The sequence below is a fragment of the Tamandua tetradactyla genome, chromosome 21, assembly GCF_023851605.1.
Source record: "Tamandua tetradactyla isolate mTamTet1 chromosome 21, mTamTet1.pri, whole genome shotgun sequence".
In the NCBI taxonomy this organism is placed as follows: Eukaryota; Metazoa; Chordata; class Mammalia; order Pilosa; family Myrmecophagidae; genus Tamandua; species Tamandua tetradactyla.
Window position 1 is genome coordinate 37,719,356 of NC_135347.1, and position 16,940 is coordinate 37,736,295.

Sequence of the window (16,940 nt, forward strand, 5' to 3'; positions counted from 1 at the left end):
ATTTAAAGTTGTAAAATAAACTCGGAAAATTTGTTTGAGAGCGTTTCCCAAATAAGTCGTAACTCGTGATGTCAGTTGAGTAGTCTTTTGAAATAATGTATTTCTTTCTTATAAATTAGTTGTTCACTAATAGCCATTTGTATATATAAATAATACCTTATTACAAAATTTTGTGCAATGCATATTTAGATATTAAACATAAAAATTATTTTTTTCCAAATAGGAACATGTTCAAGTCCTAACACCTAGCTTTGTATATGTGAACCAGTTTGTATAAAGGGTTTTTGAAGATATTATAAGTTAAGGTGAGGCCATCCTGATTCAGTGTGGGTCTTAATCCAGTATGACTAGGGTCCTCATGAGCAGAAGAATTTGGACACAGCTATAGGAAATAGAAGGCGAAGGAAGGGAGACAGCCATATAACAGAGGCAGAGATCAAGCCATGAACTGCTGCCTACCCACTGCCAGAATGCTTCAGACTTTGGAGAAAGCATGGTCCTGATGACATCTTAATTTTGGACTTCAAGTCTCCCAAACTGTGAGAGAGTAAATTCCTGTTGTTTAAGCCAGCCAGCCTTGGTACTTTGTTATAATAGCCATAAGACACTTCCATTACATGGCCTTGGCTAAACCTAGTATGGTAGCTAGGTTCTGGTTTTGACTTGGTCACGTGATGTGACCTAGTTGTTCAGTTGCTGTGGACTTAATCATCAGCATGTGGATTTTATCTATGGCTAATTACATCTGTGGTTGGCCAAGGGAGTGGCTTCCGCACTCTTTAAAGGAGAAGTCAGAAGAGAGAGATACAGCTCAGCAAAGCTCCAAGTGGCTGAGCACCATGCAGTTCAGAGCTGGCTCGGACCCAGACATTTGAAGATGCAGGACGGAGCTGCTCCCGGGAAAGCCTTTGAACCCAGAAGCCAGGAGAGAAGCCCAAAGAACGTCTCCATGTGCCTTCCCAAATTAGTAAATTTGTAACTAAATAAATCCCCTTTATCCATCTTGAGTGTATTACATTCCAGCAGCCTTAGCACACTAAAACATTTAGATTTTCTTGTGTATTGGTGAAAAGTCTGTAAACATTTACATTTCAGTATAGAAATTGTGTGATTTTATGGTTGCAGATTACTTGGAATTTTAGTGAGTTTCTCTCTTTATTGTCACTCTTCCCATGTGCTTGGTCTTAATTTCTCACTTTAAAATAGTTGTAGTTTGATGCTAGATTTGGGCATATAATTATGCTTTTACTTTTTGTTAATGAGACAGTTCAAAAATCAAGCACCAAAGAAGAGACTAAAATAGAAGAGACTAAAGTACTGTAAAAGAAAAGCCATATATAGGCAAACCAATGGAGCAGTAGCTCAAATCCATGTAAGTACATTATCACTGTTTATAAACTGCATAATGCTTGAAAAAATCAAAACTGCACCAAACCTTATAGTTATTTAAATAGATATATAATACATTATATTTATTATATAATGTTGATTCTTTCTTGGAATTTTTGTTGTTTGGAAGAAAGAAATGATAGTGTATCACAACAGAATGGTGATCTTACAACATCCTGTGTAATATTATATACTCTTGGGTCAAGGAGACATGTTGAAAAGTATACACCTTCCCTGTTTCCTAATTCTGTAGGCTGGATAGAATTCTCTTGTCTCATCAGTTAAACTATAACATGTTTTAAATAACCATGTTATATACTTTACTGTATTTTTTGAGGTAATTTGGGAAATATCTTGGAATATGCATAAAAAAGACAAGTCCAAAGTGAATAATACAGGCACAAGAAAATATGAAAAATAAGAATTGAAAGTGCCAGTGTTTTGGTGATTTACTCAAAACACAGTTGGGGAAGTTAGGTGACAAATGAAATGGGAGGGTCCAGGTTTTAAAAAAGTGGTAGTTGAATAAAGTTCATCTGCTCATTTTTTGCTTTTTTGGGTATCTTCACAGTGATGAATATACATTATACTACATAGGTCATGCTTATATAACTACTCTAGAGAGATTTAAAAGTTAGACAAGGTAGGAAGTCGAATTGGTAGTCATTGAGATATTCAAAAATTCTATTTTAACTTCGATCAGATTTACTAGAAAATGATGAAAAGAAAATGATGTTACATTTAGACGTTTTATCCTTGATTCTTTTCCTTGCTAGTATCAGGTTAGAATTTGGAAATAACTAAACTCTTCAACGAAAAGTAAAAGCTACAAGTTCTAGATTCTTAGTATTTCTCCTTTTTAAATGGGAGTCTGATCTAAAGTTAAAGGACAGGACTTCTGCATCCTGATGTGGTCTATTAGTAGAGTGATCATATATCCCTATTTGCTCAAGGCCGTCTTGGTTTATGGCTCTTTCTTTCTCTTGCCCTGTTTATTCTTAAAAGTGTCCAGTTCGGACAGTAAGTTGTATGGTTACCTATTGGTAACTGAATCAAAGGGGCAAGAGAATGAGATGAAAATTTCTTATAAGAAAATATAAACCATGAGTATCATCAGCAAATATTTAGTGAATGTTCAGAGTATCAGGCATCAGGTGAATGCTATGGGATTGCCCTGATTTTGGATTTATATAGTTTCTGCTTTTTTGGAAGTCTTTGTACTAGTGCAGAAACTGGTCCAGTGAGGCCCTTTAGAAGGACTGACAGATCATGTTGATTTGCATCCAAGTTTAAATATGGGGTATTGTCTTTGTAACATGACTTCAGAAGCAGCATCTGTGGAACAGCTTTATCTCTTATTACCGACATAGGTGCCTTGTTGTTTGTCTTTCCGCTTGCTCCCCTTCCCAAATCTGTGGGTGGGTCATGAACAATTGTTTCAGGGCTGTTTGTGGTCTGCAGCCTCATGTTGTGTAGGCCTACTAGACAGTGCTCTTTAATTGACCACAAAAGTTGCTGCATTGACTTCTCTCCCATTTCAGAAAGCTGAGAAATGCTGTTACTGCAGCATTTCCAGTGTGTGTCATCCTGAGGAGCAAGATCCTAGGATTGAAAATCAAACTAGAAGCTTCACATGGTGGAGCCATGTTGAGTCTGATCATATTTGTAATTGTGAGAAGGCAGCTTTTGAGAGTAAATATGCATTTACTCATCTTGGAAATTCATTTTATTTCAGCTGCTATTTAGAGTACCACTTAAGCTAATTTTCATTAAAGTTTTAGATAACTACTCAGAAAAGAATAATGGAGTACATTTGGGGAAAATGCTTTCAATGAGATCTTGGGTTGGCTGGTTGGCTGGCTCTCTGTCTTTCCTACACATATGCAGAATGCCACAGGTGATAGCAAATTTCATCTTTTAAAAATGTAAGTGAGTAGAAGTAGAAAAGGGAAAATGACTTCTTTACCTTTTTTCTTGATTTGTATTAAAAATTAATAAGATAGTTTTGGTGAAATTGGCTGTTCTAGTTTGCTAGCTGCCAACATGCAAAATTCCAGAAACAGAATGGCTTTTAAAAAGGGAAATTTAATAGTTGCTAGTTTACAGTTCTAAGGCTGAGAAAATGTCCCAATTAAAACAAGTCTATAAAAATGTCCAATCAAAGGTATCCATCCAGGGAAAGATACTTTGGTTCAAGAAGGCCAATGTGTTCAGAGTTTTTCTCTCATTCTGGAAAGGCACATGGCAGATGCAGTCAGTTTTTCTCTTGGCTGCACATGGTGAACAAGGCGTCACCTGCTAGCTTTCTCTCCTGGCTTCCGGTTTCATGAAGCTCCCCGGGAGGTGTTTTCCTTCTTCATCTCCAAAGTTGCTGGCTTGTGGGCTCTCTGCTTCTCATGGCTATGTAGTTCTTCTCTGTTCTCTCTGAATCTCTTTCTTTCTCCAAAATGTTTCCTCTTTTATAGGACTCCAGAAACTAATCAAGACCCACCCAAATGGGTGGAGACATGTCGTCACCTAATCCAGTTTAACAACCACTTTTGATTAAATCACATCTCCAGGGAGACTATCTGATTACAGTTTCAAACATACAGTATTGAGTAGGGATTATTCTGCGTTTATGAAATGGAATTTAGATTAACACATGGCTTTTCTAGGGGACATACATCCTTTCAAACCAGCACATTAACTAAAATAATTTCCTCTTTATATAAATAGCCACATTTTTGGTTGAATTTTAAATTCTTGAAAAAGAGGTTTATGATGGAACTTATCAAAATATTAGTTATATCATATGAAAAGGCTGGATGTAGTATCTTTTTTTGAAATATTTTCATTGATAAATCTTAACATACATACATTCCAGACATATTGTACAGTCAGTGGCTCACAATATCATCACCTAGTTGTGTATTCATCACATGATCATTTTTTAGAACATTGCATCACTCCAGAAAAATAAATAAAAAGAAAAAAAGAAAAAATAGCATCTTAATAGTACAAAAAGTTTCTTTAAAAATTTATTTGTTACAATTAAACTGTCTGAATTATAATCCTCCACTAAGAAAGTATTAATTTCCATAGTTCTCCATATGATGTTAATGCTGTGTAAATTAGTATTGATGCTTGAGTTTAGTATTACTTTTTCTAGTCTTAGAATTGCTAACACCATAGCTTTAGTAATGTACATTTGAATATTTATTTATGTTGCTATTAATAGCTTCTCTAAAGCTACATTTTTATTGATGGGCCTTCTTTTAGTGCTGGCATTTTAAGTAATCTTATATTCTATTTTTCTGTTTTATTTTAGTGCAAAATATACCTGTCTGAGATTTCTCCAAAATTTCACTTGGAATGCAGAACATGATATGAAAGATGTTTTCTGTTGTATATTGCTCAAAACAGCTTTCCTTTGAATAAAATTAAAGGATGAAAACACAGTCCAGACTTCTTTCCAGCAGAATGCGATTACCTCAAAGGCATATAGTTAAAAAAAAAAAAAAAAAAGAAAAAACTAACTGAGAACACTTGTCTTTGTTTTGCTAGAAAAGAATTTTATTAAGAAATGTCTTTTTTTAAAACCCAAAAATGGGTTTTTATTTAATGAGCTAAAAATTTAGAGGTTCTGAAAATTAAAACTTGTGCAGGTTATCTTCTTCCTCAGTGGGACTTGTACTACTATTGCTTATGCTTGTGTGAATAATGAGATAACAGAAGCAAACGGTAGAAGATTGATGTCAGATTGTTCTCCAATAATGTTAGGGGGAAAAAGCAGTTGATGTATGGGATATTGAAGGCAGATTAAATTGTTAATGTATATTAGTATATTCTTAATTTCCTTTTAATTGAAAAAGACATATTGACTTTAATTAGAGCCATTTCACAGGAACTGTCAATTAGCACATGTCAAACTAGTTAACTCAGAACAGAATTCTTTTAATTAGGGTCTGCTTTCCTTTAACTATGGGGCCAATGAAATCAGCCTTTCCTTATCTAGATTTTAAATGTGTCTAAGACATACAATACCAATGTAGGCTCTTATCTATTATTAGAAGTCCATATGGATAACATTAAAATGATGATGCTGACGTTGTTCATTCAGCACAAACCAGAGTCCCTTTATGACTGTTTGAGAAAAAAAAGGGGCTTTGAACAAAGACTATTTCAAATATCAGATTTATCCTACCTTAAAGGGACTACAAAATTTATGACATGCATATTCACATTTAAAGTATTATTTAATATATCTGCACAAATAAATGGACCTATTCAAAGGTTTTACGTGTTCTGTCAGCTGAAGACACACAAAATATTGTCAAATCATACAGCAGCATTTTTCCCTTAAGTGGACTGTTATTAAAAAGGGAAAACAGACTACTGAATGACTCTTTTGCAGAACATAAAAATAGCATTAATTTTCATTGCATCCAAAGATTTAATACCAATAGTTGATACAGTGACTAAACCACTAGTAGTGAGCTAATGTGATCTCAGTAATCAGACAGTGTAAAATCTGAAACTTGGCTCTTGCTTAATGTTATGATGTGGCATTGTACCTTTTTAGTTATAGTTGGCAAGAAGGAATTACTCTGAAGTTTACCTATACAGTGAGCTTGATAGGGCAGAGCTTTATGACCCTCCCTATAATATAGATGTGTTCAAAATTAAAAGAAGAGAATATTTATATTATACTATAGAATATATATATTATAGTATATATTATACTATAGAATATATATATTATAATATATATTATACTATAGTATTGTTTAAGTCCTACTGAAAAGGGAAAATTAATGTGAAATCTAGCTTGCTTATCACAAGGTGTTCAGCCACTGTTTTACAGGGTTATAACAAGCAAGGATTACAGAGATTAATAAAAGAAATATTTAATAAACTAAACTCTGAATTACAAAGAATTATCTGGGAAAGTGTTTTATGTATCTTCGTTTTCATTTATCTTTCTGTAGGTATATTTGATTTAATGATAGCAGTAAGTGTTCCTTTTAAAAATGTGTTGCACTTAACTGTATCAGTGTCTAAATTTTTGCCAGCCAAATGAAATGAAGAATTTCATTAACCTAATAATTTTACTTAACATAGGCAAAACAAGGGCAACAAACAAAATGATGATAAAACCCAAGAAAAAATTTCTTTCTTTTCCTTTTAGGATTGACTTCTGAACTCTTTTCTAGCAATCCCTACACCATGAGAGACATAGCCTATGTTTATTTAGTACATTCAATAATTTGTCTGTATCTGTGGCTTTTAGCATTTTGGTGTCATATAGTCCTTTGAAATTGTGATGAAAGATATTAATCCTCTTCCTTTCATGTATGCATACATGCATGAAAATTTGCAGGATGGGAAATTTTAATTTCTTAGAAAGTAGTTTTGGCACAGCCTGCTGAAGGATGTAACCTCAGTTAGATCATTATGAGTACTTGTAGTGTTCCATATGGTCCTTGGTTCTAGGAGTATAATGATGAATAAGATGAGAGACTTTAGTATCTGAGTAACCAAGACCAGTTATAGCCATGTTTTAGAAATTACTGTGTGATTATTATTTTTTAAATTTTAAACCTCACCCACCTGCAGAACTGGTTTAAAATTTTATCTGTATCAATAAATCTTGTATAAGTTGTAAATGGCCTGTAATTTTGCATAAAAATTGAGAAGTATAAATTTTGAAACATTGCAGGAGATAAGTTTTGTTCAATCTTAGCTCAACATTTTTTATTAATTTCTTTCCATCTTATTTATAATTCTGTTTTGATTAATAGTGTCAAGTAATATTAATGAATATAACAATTTTGATCCATTTTTTAGCTCTGTTCATTTACATTCTATAATTGATAGTTATTTGTGAAGAAGACATAGGAAATATTGTGTTATAATTTTTATGCACTAGTCTTATTTCACAGTAAACTGTGCAGATGATCTTGGGGGCGGGGTGCTAATTATCTATGAGTAGAGTATCCATGCTGTGCCAGGGTTTACATTTGAACAGTGGCTGAGCAAGGTCTATTTTCTAGAAATAACAGCACACCCAAAATCTGTTACTTTACCAGATAGTTTCAATTCCTTTGTATCCTAAAAGTTTTTTTTTTTGTCTTTAAGAGTATACTATAGTATTGTTAAGTATATATTTAAACAAGCTTATATACTTAGTATATGTATTTAAGGGTATACTATAAAACTTAACATAACTTTGGAGAAAGGGAAAAGGGATATTAACTTCAGTTAATTTAACTATTGGTAATTGATCAGATTTACGACTTGGAGCAAGAGAAAGTGGTTGGAGGCGTGTGACTAAAGAGATGTAATTAATTTACTCCTTCTATAACAGTAAAAAATCAACTGGGTATGTTTTCTGTGGAAGAAAAGAGTAATTCATATCTTCATTACTGAGAAAGAAACTCTGGTTTTCTTTATACAAGGCAGATTTTAGAGCATGTCTCTGAAAATACCAATATCTGCATTTTGGTTGGTGGGTCAGTCATGTATGGCTTTTGGTCCTAATTTGCTCCATGATTGTCTGTAACAGCTCCCTTGTCTATTTTAGATTATGAAAAGTTGACCCTTTGTTGCACTTGCTGGCAACAAAAATTTTTCACTTTGGAAATTTACAAGATACTGACAGGACCTTAACTTATTTTAATAATCTTAGTGTATATTTGGTGTAGGTTTTATGTATTGATAAAAATTAGCAAAAATTATTCTGCTCATGTTTGTGAATGAAAACCATAGCAATTCAACTCTGACTTTGTTAGCAGCACTTTAACATTATTTAAGTTATAGGTGCCATGATTTCAAATAGTTCTACCCAGATATGATAAATGTAGAAATTTCTGGAGGGCTTTGTTGAAAGGCAAGTAGCTTTCAGATTTAAATTTCCAGTTGTTCAATTTTAAGAATTAAAATAGAAATTTTAATTATTTCATCTACTTCTAGATTTTTAATTAATGTGGTGTTGATTTTATTAGAGATGAATACACCACTGTGTATGGGATTTCTGTTTACTGTAAGTTTATGTGACTGTACTCCGATACATTTATTTTCTAATCATCAACAATGGTATAATATGTTGATTATGTATTTCATTAATATTTAGTAAATTTTATTTTTTATATTTTGAGTGAAGGTGTGTTTATGTAGGTTTTGGACAGTGACAGGAAATATTTGCCTGTGTTTTTATTTTCCTCAACTAGCCACAGGTTAATTTGGCTCAATTCCACAAGTATTTACTTAACATGTGCCTTTTCCAGGCAGGCGAACTTTAGTTGAACATTAGTTAAAACATTTATCGGCTTTTCTCTTGAGTATATTAGGTAGAAGCTATTAAAAATAGTTGAGGATCAATAAATTAGCTATTGTCTTTTTTTAAAAACAGATTTATGGGTTAAAAGTTTTTTTTTATTGTGGTAATATAGCTACAATGTCAAATTTCCCATTTTAACCATTTTTCAAGTATACAATTCAGTGGTGTTAATTAGATTCACAGTGTTGCGCTACCACCACCGAGATCTATTACAAAAACTTTTCATTACCCCAAACCAAAAATCTGTACTAATTAAACCTTAACTCCCTATTCCCCACCCCCACACCTGCCCCTGCATGTCTTTTAAATATTTATTTAGTGCTTTACAGTTAAAATATTTTCAAGTCAATTATTTTATGCAAGCTGAATAACAATGCAGTTACTAGTTTAATGTCCTTCACTGATATCATTAGGGATTTTACACATGGGAAAACTGGGTTCAAATTCTAGCTTCCTTACTAGTTTGTGAACTTAGATAAGTTGCATGACTTCTGTGAGCATCAGTCCCCTCCTCTGAAAGATGGGAATGATAATAATGTCCATGTTGTGAGGATTAAATGAAATATGCAAAAGGTTTGGTTAGCATTAAGCCTGTTACATGCTAAACAAATATTAGTTCCTATCACTTTTCAAATAGTTTTGTTGTTCTAATTGTCCCTATTGAGAAATACAGTCATTTGTTAAATTAATCCACCCTTAGATGGAAATAAAAATTGTTAATATCAGTGATTTACTAATTTAATGGTTGATAGATACTAACAAGAGAACTGTATCATGTCCTTGGTTCAGAAGGAGCCAGTTGATCCCAATTATCTGTTTACAACATGAAGCCCTGTTTTCACTATGCGTGTGATATATTTTATGACTATCACTCAATGAAATGGCTTCTATAAAAGCTTATTTGTGTTTATAAAAATTCAATGTAAGGCAAGTGCAGTGGTGGCTCAGTGGCAGAATTCTCGCCTGCCATGCCGGAGACCTGAGTTTGATTCCTGGAGCCTGGCCATGCCCCACACCCCCCAAAAAATTCAATGTAGAAAATTCAGATGTTCTTGAACCAGCAGTATTTGCTCTTAGAAATATGAAAAAAAATTACCTTTAGTTATACCAATCAAATATAATCACTGAATGTTTTGGTATATTTTATATATGTGCTAAAAATTTTATTAGGTCATTATATTTTATTCCAATTGTGATTTAAATGACTTCATAGTATTCATACTTTTTTGATATTTGGGCTGTTTAATTGTTTTCTTCTGCTCCAATAAATAATATTGGGATGAACATCTTTTGTACATAAAAACTTTGTGTGCATTTATCGTTATTTCCTTAGGATAATTCTTAAGAATGGAATTATTGGTTGAAGAAAATGTAGATTAACACTTATATATATTACCAAATTGCCTTCCAGAGGAGTTATACCAACTTATACTCTAAGCAGTCCCAATTGAGAAAAGAGTGAATTGCTTTATGAATATGTAGTTTGGTAAGTAGTTAAATCAAGTGATTAGTGTACATCTTTTTGCTAATTGATCCTTGTCTATTTGCTTCAGCTTGGTACTAATTTAGAAAGAGGCCAAATAACGTTCTAATAACTCATGTGATCTTATCTGGGATTTTGAAAAGAATAAGTTTAATTTAAAAAATTATGTTTAAAGTAATATTTGGTATAAATGGTAACTTGTATGTCAGTTTGACTTAGTCATATATTAATTTTTATATGTGTTTGGAGGGCTCTTCAGGGCTAATTTCTATTGCAATTTTTAGAGGAAAATGAGATTCTTCTAATGTGCATTAAAGTATTTGCACTATTGGCAATGCACATTATAGGAAAACTTAGGGGTGAAAATCAACTCATTTTATTTTGTAGTAAAATCAGGAATAGGAGAAACATGCTAACATGATAATATCTAATGAGGGAAATGTTCCATGCAGATGTCTGTTTTTCCATTAATCCCCTAAAATAACTGTACGCTTTCATTTATATGAGTAACATCAGACACAAATATGTTGCTAGGAATACATCCACTTACAGAAAAGATAAACACAATATGAGTGTAGAATTTTAATAAATTCTGTCTTTAAATGTGATTTAAGTGTTCGGGTAAGATTTGAGATTTCAACAAAGATATAATAATATCTATGTATCTACTTCTGAGAGTTATTTAGATATTTTCCTATTGTTTAGCTGCATTTATTATAGTTTCTAGCATACGGAAATGAGAATTGGGTCCTATATAATAGATCTTTATGGGGTGCAGAGAAATGTAATTTTATTTAGTTAGTTTTGAAGCCTCCATCTAGGCACAATGGAAACCAATTTTATTTTTTTATAGTATGTAGATAACAAAGTCATATACTTAACTAATGCAAAGGGTATAAGAATGGAAAAGTGAAGGCATAATTTTTGTTTCCGCCGTTGTCATTTGGAATTTCATATTTTCTTTGAACATTGGGCACCATTTCATTTTTATTGCACTATGCTGATAGTGATGTCACATTTCATTAACTTAACAAGTTAGTAAAAAAAAAAAGCAGAATATTTTGCTGCTATTTCTATTGATTTGTCCTGTTTCAGAGCTGTGCTCCGTTTTAGGGAGCCATGTTCTGTTTTAAGCCAGATCAGGCTACTAACCTAAATTTGGACCTATCCCTTCACTATTGATGCATTAGTTGTTGTACTGATACAGACAAATCTTTAAGGCCATGGGGCTCAAACAGTAATCAAGCAGTGCCTGTTTTCTAGGGAATTATATGTCAGTGAAGGCAGAGCATTCTCACCTTACTAAGCAGCCTTGGAACTAAGAAAATGTAAATAATAAAGTCCCGTTTTTAGCTGTACATTTTTTACATTAGCTCTATCAGCTTGTACTCTAGACTTCAATGACGGCAACAGAGATAGGGTACAACAACAGAGATAGGGTGTGGTAAATTAGAAAGATGAAATAAGGAAAGAGATAAGATATTAATGCATCAGAGGTTTGAGTATTCATGAATTTAACATGTGTTTACTGAATATTTACTATGTACAAGGCATTGTGTTATGTACTGTGGAGGATTAACAAGATCCAGTTTTTGGCTTTAGAAAGCTTACAAACTGGGTCAACTCTAAGACTTTTTCTTCAGTTAAATTCTGTAATACTGTGATTTTTATTGAGATCCAGTTGGTTTTTCTTACAGCTGGATTCTAGGTATATGCATAGTTTAATTTTGTGAAATAATTTAGGGACTATTTAAAAAATAATCTCTATTAGTGAGCCAAAAGTATCCCTGCTAATCATTCTCTTGGAGTAAAGAATTATTTACAAGTTGACCTTGTTAATATAAATTATGATTTAGAAGGTATGACAAAGAATTCCACCAGAATATTGGATTAGTTTATCGAAATAGTTTCATATGAGGAAACTGAAAGATTAGAACATGAAATAAATAAGATTTTGATGATGGGGCTTAGAGACAAGTCAACTGGATGGAGTACAGGCCTAATGAGGGCAAGCCTTGGAAAGATGAATTTAGGAGGGGGATGGTCCCTGGGAAGCTAAGCAGAAGCATGAGGGCCCTGGGGAAGGGGAGTTAAAATAAAAAGAGGAGAGAATGCCTTGGAAAAGGGAAATGGGATGGCATAGTTTGACTTTACAAGTATTCTCTGGGCTGGGCTTGGATGTGCCAAACATCTGCGACAAACCTAGTTAAAATGAAAGGAACATAAACATAATGGATTAAAAATACTCATTGCTTACCCCACTGTATTTCTGAGAGATTTACCCTTAGGGAGAGGGGCATGCTATTATTAACCCAACCAAACTTCTAAAAACTGAAGTGATGGGAAAAGCCCTTGAGTTACATGAGCTGAATGGTCCAAATGAGGGGCTCAGTTCTAGTTTGCTAGCTGCCAGAATGCAGTATACCAGAAACGGAATGGCTTTTTAAAATAGAATTAATAAGTTGCTAGTTTACAGTTCTAAGACTGAGAAAATGTACCAATTAAACAAGTCTATAGAAATGTCCAATCTAAGGCATCCAGGGAAAGATACCTTGGTTCAAGAAGGCTGATAAAGTTTAGGGTTTCTCTCTCAAGTGGAAGGGCGCATGGTGAACACAGTCACAGTTTCTCTCTCAGCTGGAAAGTCACATGGTAAACACAGTCAGAGTTCCTCTCTCATCTGGAAGGGCACACGGTAAGCATGGTGCCATCTGCTAGCTGCTCCTCCTGGCTTCCTGTTTCATGAAGCTCCCCGGAAGGCATTTTCTTTCTTCATCTCCAAAGGTCGCTGGCTGGTGGATTCTGCTTTTTGTGGCTATGTCATTCTGCTCTGCTCTTTTTGAATTCCTTCATTCTCCAAAATATTTCCTCTTTTATAGGACTCCAGAAATTTATCAAGACCCACCTAAATGGGTGGAGACATGTCGTCACTTAATCCAGCTTAACAACCACTCTTGATTGGGTTGCATCTCCAGGGAGATGATCTAACTACAGATCCAAACATACAGTGTTGAATAGGGATTATTCTGCCTTTATGAAATGGGATTTTGATTAAAACATGGCTTTTCTAGGGGACATACATCCTTTCAAACCAGCACAAGTTCTATTTGATCATCTGCTATGGGCTTTTGAGTTTTAATTTATAGAATTAACTTATTTTTCTCTTAACTGATGGTTGTAACTGGAACTAGTTTAAGCTTAGTTAACCAGAGTAACTGAATAAACCATTTGATACTGTGCATCTAGTCTGTTATTGAGTACATTGATTAGCTCTATGTAGGTCATCATGTAGTTTAAAAATCTCAATGCCTTGTCACTTATAAATATGCCTGAAGATATTTTAAAAAACAAACCCATTTCTCCTTGCTTTGCTTTTTTTTTCTCTAAGACTAATGAACAATAATGAGAACTTCACTTTTCTCCTTAAGTTTTGATCTGCAGTTATCTTCTAAGAACTCATTTTAATTTACAGGGACCGTGTTCTACCTGTAACCTTTTATGAATGGATTTCAAAATGAGTAATTTGACCTCTCAGGGTGTGATATTTTGGGAGGTACTTGACTGAAATTAATAGCTGTTGTTATGTTGGCTGCTGCTAACATTATTTTTCAAAGGGCCAGTTGAATGCCAAGTGCAGTGCCATTTGGTGAGGGATGGTGAGGTGGGAGGAGATATATATACACACAAACAATAATTTTTTAAGCCTGAGGAACTGCTTCCAGTTTTCATTTATTTTAATTTTAATAAGGACTGAGATCGACTTAATAAAAATTTAGCATCAGATTTAGGATTTTAGCAAATGTATTTTAGTGGATGTGTTATGATTTTTAAAAAATGGAATGTGAAGATAGAAGTCAAAGATATTGATTGTGTTTTCAAGTTATATTCATATCAGTCAGTGTTCTCCAGAGAAATGGACCTACAGGAGACACACACACACACACACACACACATATATTAAGAGATTTATAATAAGGAATTTGCTCATGTGATTGTGGGAGCTGGCAAATCTGAATTCGTAGAGCAGACCAGAGGCTGGAGAACTGGTGAGAATGATGTTGAATTCTTGAATCCAATATTCCTTAGGCTGGAATGACTCAGGAAGGAGTGGAGGGTGTAGTTTTGAGGCAGAAGCCTTTTTGATCTTTGAAACACTTAGTTCTTGGCTGTTAAGACCTGTGTCTGATTGTAGATGCTAATCCCATGTACAAAAGGCCTCCACACTAATAACTAGGCAAGTATTTAACCAGACATCTGGACAGCATAACCTGGCTAGGTTGACATGCAAAATTAACCATCACAGTTATGGAGAAGGAAGAGAAGAAAACTAACACACGAAGTCCTCAAACATTCGAAATTCCTGAGGTGAAAAAGAATGGCTTCATGATTCTTTCAGAATACTGCATTCATGATGCGTAGTTGAGACTGATGATGATGTTGGTGTTCTCTTTGGCGTATAAATGAATATCAGATATCCTCTTTTTTGATGAGCAGTTGATATGCATTTATTTCATTAATATCATGAATTCTTTAAGCTTGTCTCCCTTATTTTTTGAAATGTATTTTTATTGAGATATCTTCACACACCATACAATCCATTAAAAGTATATAATCACTGGTTCACAATGTCATCACATAGTTGTGTATTCATCACCATTATCATTTTTTAGAACATTTGCATTACACCAGAAAAAGAAATAAAGAGAAAAAAGATAAACCCCATACATTGTATACCCCTCACACCTCCCTCTTATTACCAGTAGTATTGCAGTCAACCCAATTTTAAGACTTAAACAATTGAGGTAGGTTAGCTAAGACAATGTAGTATTGACAGATTCTATATATGTAGATATCAGTGGAACAAAACAAAACATCTAGAAGTAGATCCATACGTCATGGGCAACTGACTTTTTTTTTCTCAGTATAATTATACAATCATTATAAAAGATCAGGGCTACTGATTACAGTTTAGCAACTTCAAGTATTTCCTTCTGGCCACTTCAGAACTCCAGACTCTAAAAAGAAATATCTATATAATGAGTCAGCAGTCACAGTCATTTATTCAATCCTCATTTCTCATTTACACCTCCTTCCTCTGATTTGATCTTTTCCTTCAATCTTCAGTGATATCTGGGCAATTACCGTTTTAACTTCTTCATGCTGGAAAGGGGTGTTGACCTTCTGGGGTAGTGGAATGAACCTGGTTTTTAATTCTTGAAGAGACTGATGCCTCTGGATTTCAGGACTTATCTGGCCTAGGATCAATCTGGAGGCCTTCAGTTTCTGAAAAAATAAACTTTCTAAGAAAAATTTTTATAGAGACTTAGATAGAGCTTAGGGCATGTCCAAGGGTTTTCAGGAGGACTGTTGGTTGGAGCATGGGATACTGTGGTAGTTTGAAATATCTGGCTTCAGCTTGCATAAGAGTAACCTCCAGAATGACTTCTCAACTCTATTTGAAATCTCTTAGCCACTGAAACCTTATTTTTTAATTTTTTTTTGTTTTTTTATTAATTAAAGAATAAAAAGAAATTAACACAACATTTAGAAATCATTCCATTCTACATATGCAATCAGTAATTCTTAACATCATCACATAGATGCATGATCATCATTTCTTAGTACATTTGCATCGATTTAGGAAAGGAACTAGCAAAACAACAGAAAAAGATATAGAATGTTAATATAGAGAAAAAAATAAAAATAATAATAACAGTAAAAAAATGAAACCTTATTTTGTTCTATTTCTTTTCCCTCTTTTGGTCATTTTCAATCCCACAGTGCCAGGCCAGACTCATCCCAGGGATTCATATCCCACAGTGCCAGGGATGTTTATACCCTGAAAGTCATGTCTCACATAGTGGGGAGAGTAGTGAGCTTATTTGCAGAGTTGGCTTAAAGAGAGTGGCCACATCTGAGCAACAAAAGAGGTGTCACCTCCTTGGAGGTGACTCTTAGGCATAATTACATGCAGGCCTAGCTTCACCATTACAGAAATAAGTTTAATAAGGACAAGCCTCAAGATCGAGGGCATGGCTTACTAAATCGGGAGTCCCTAATGCCTGAGAGAATATCAGGAATTCTTTGCGTGAGGAGGTTTAATAATTCCAATTTTTGTCCCAGTCCCTCAAGGTGATTTTGCAAATGTGTTTTTATTTTCTGTCCAAAATAGTCTGGAATGTATTTGGGTATTATGTTAACCTATAACCTATACAGAATAATAAGATCTCATTCCGTATTCTACATTCCATGCAATTAAATTGTTTAAATAAACCAACCAGATAGATTAAATTAGAGATAGTATGCTACAGAAAATTTAATCTTTTACCCTGTATTCTGATTTACCTTAGTCCTAATCAAGTTCATTTCATTCATATCTCTTAATTGGACTCTATTCTCTTTTTCAGCTTCTTTAACAGTTACTGTATGGAGTAATGCTGACTTTCAGAGATGCAAAACCCTAATTTTGATTCTCAGGTGTCACAGATACCCCGTATTCTAGGGAACTACCAGGTTATACACCAAAAGACAACATCCCAGAATTTAGAAATAACACTGAAAATTCAGGAATAGATGTGACTACTGTAAGAGTTTACAATCTAGGAGCTTTTACAATGAACCTTATTTGAACATTCTGTAATGCTTAATCATCAGTTCTACATTTCTTCAAATATACTTTTGACAGTTTCTCAGGAGAGAACTTATCTTCTGCTGAGGCTACTAATTCACAGGAAAAAATATATTTTG

At 33.8% G+C, this 16,940-nt stretch overlaps 1 long non-coding RNA gene across 13 annotated transcripts in view; it reads left to right on the forward strand.

The window, feature by feature from the left end:
• The window catches only part of LOC143665581 (uncharacterized), a 162,202-nt gene that overhangs the window by 45,669 nt on the left and 99,593 nt on the right, over positions 1-16,940 (forward strand). For 4 of the 13 annotated variants that reach the window (XR_013167088.1, XR_013167083.1, XR_013167087.1 and 1 more), the window contains exon 9: positions 4,700-9,846. The exons of 2 other annotated variants lie outside the window; for them this stretch is intronic. This is a non-coding gene — a long non-coding RNA (uncharacterized LOC143665581). Of the gene's footprint in view, positions 1-1,267; positions 1,373-4,699; positions 9,847-16,940 lie in introns of those variants that run through there. 7 more of the 13 variants (XR_013167081.1, XR_013167084.1, XR_013167085.1 and 4 more) reach the window with 3 other exon arrangements.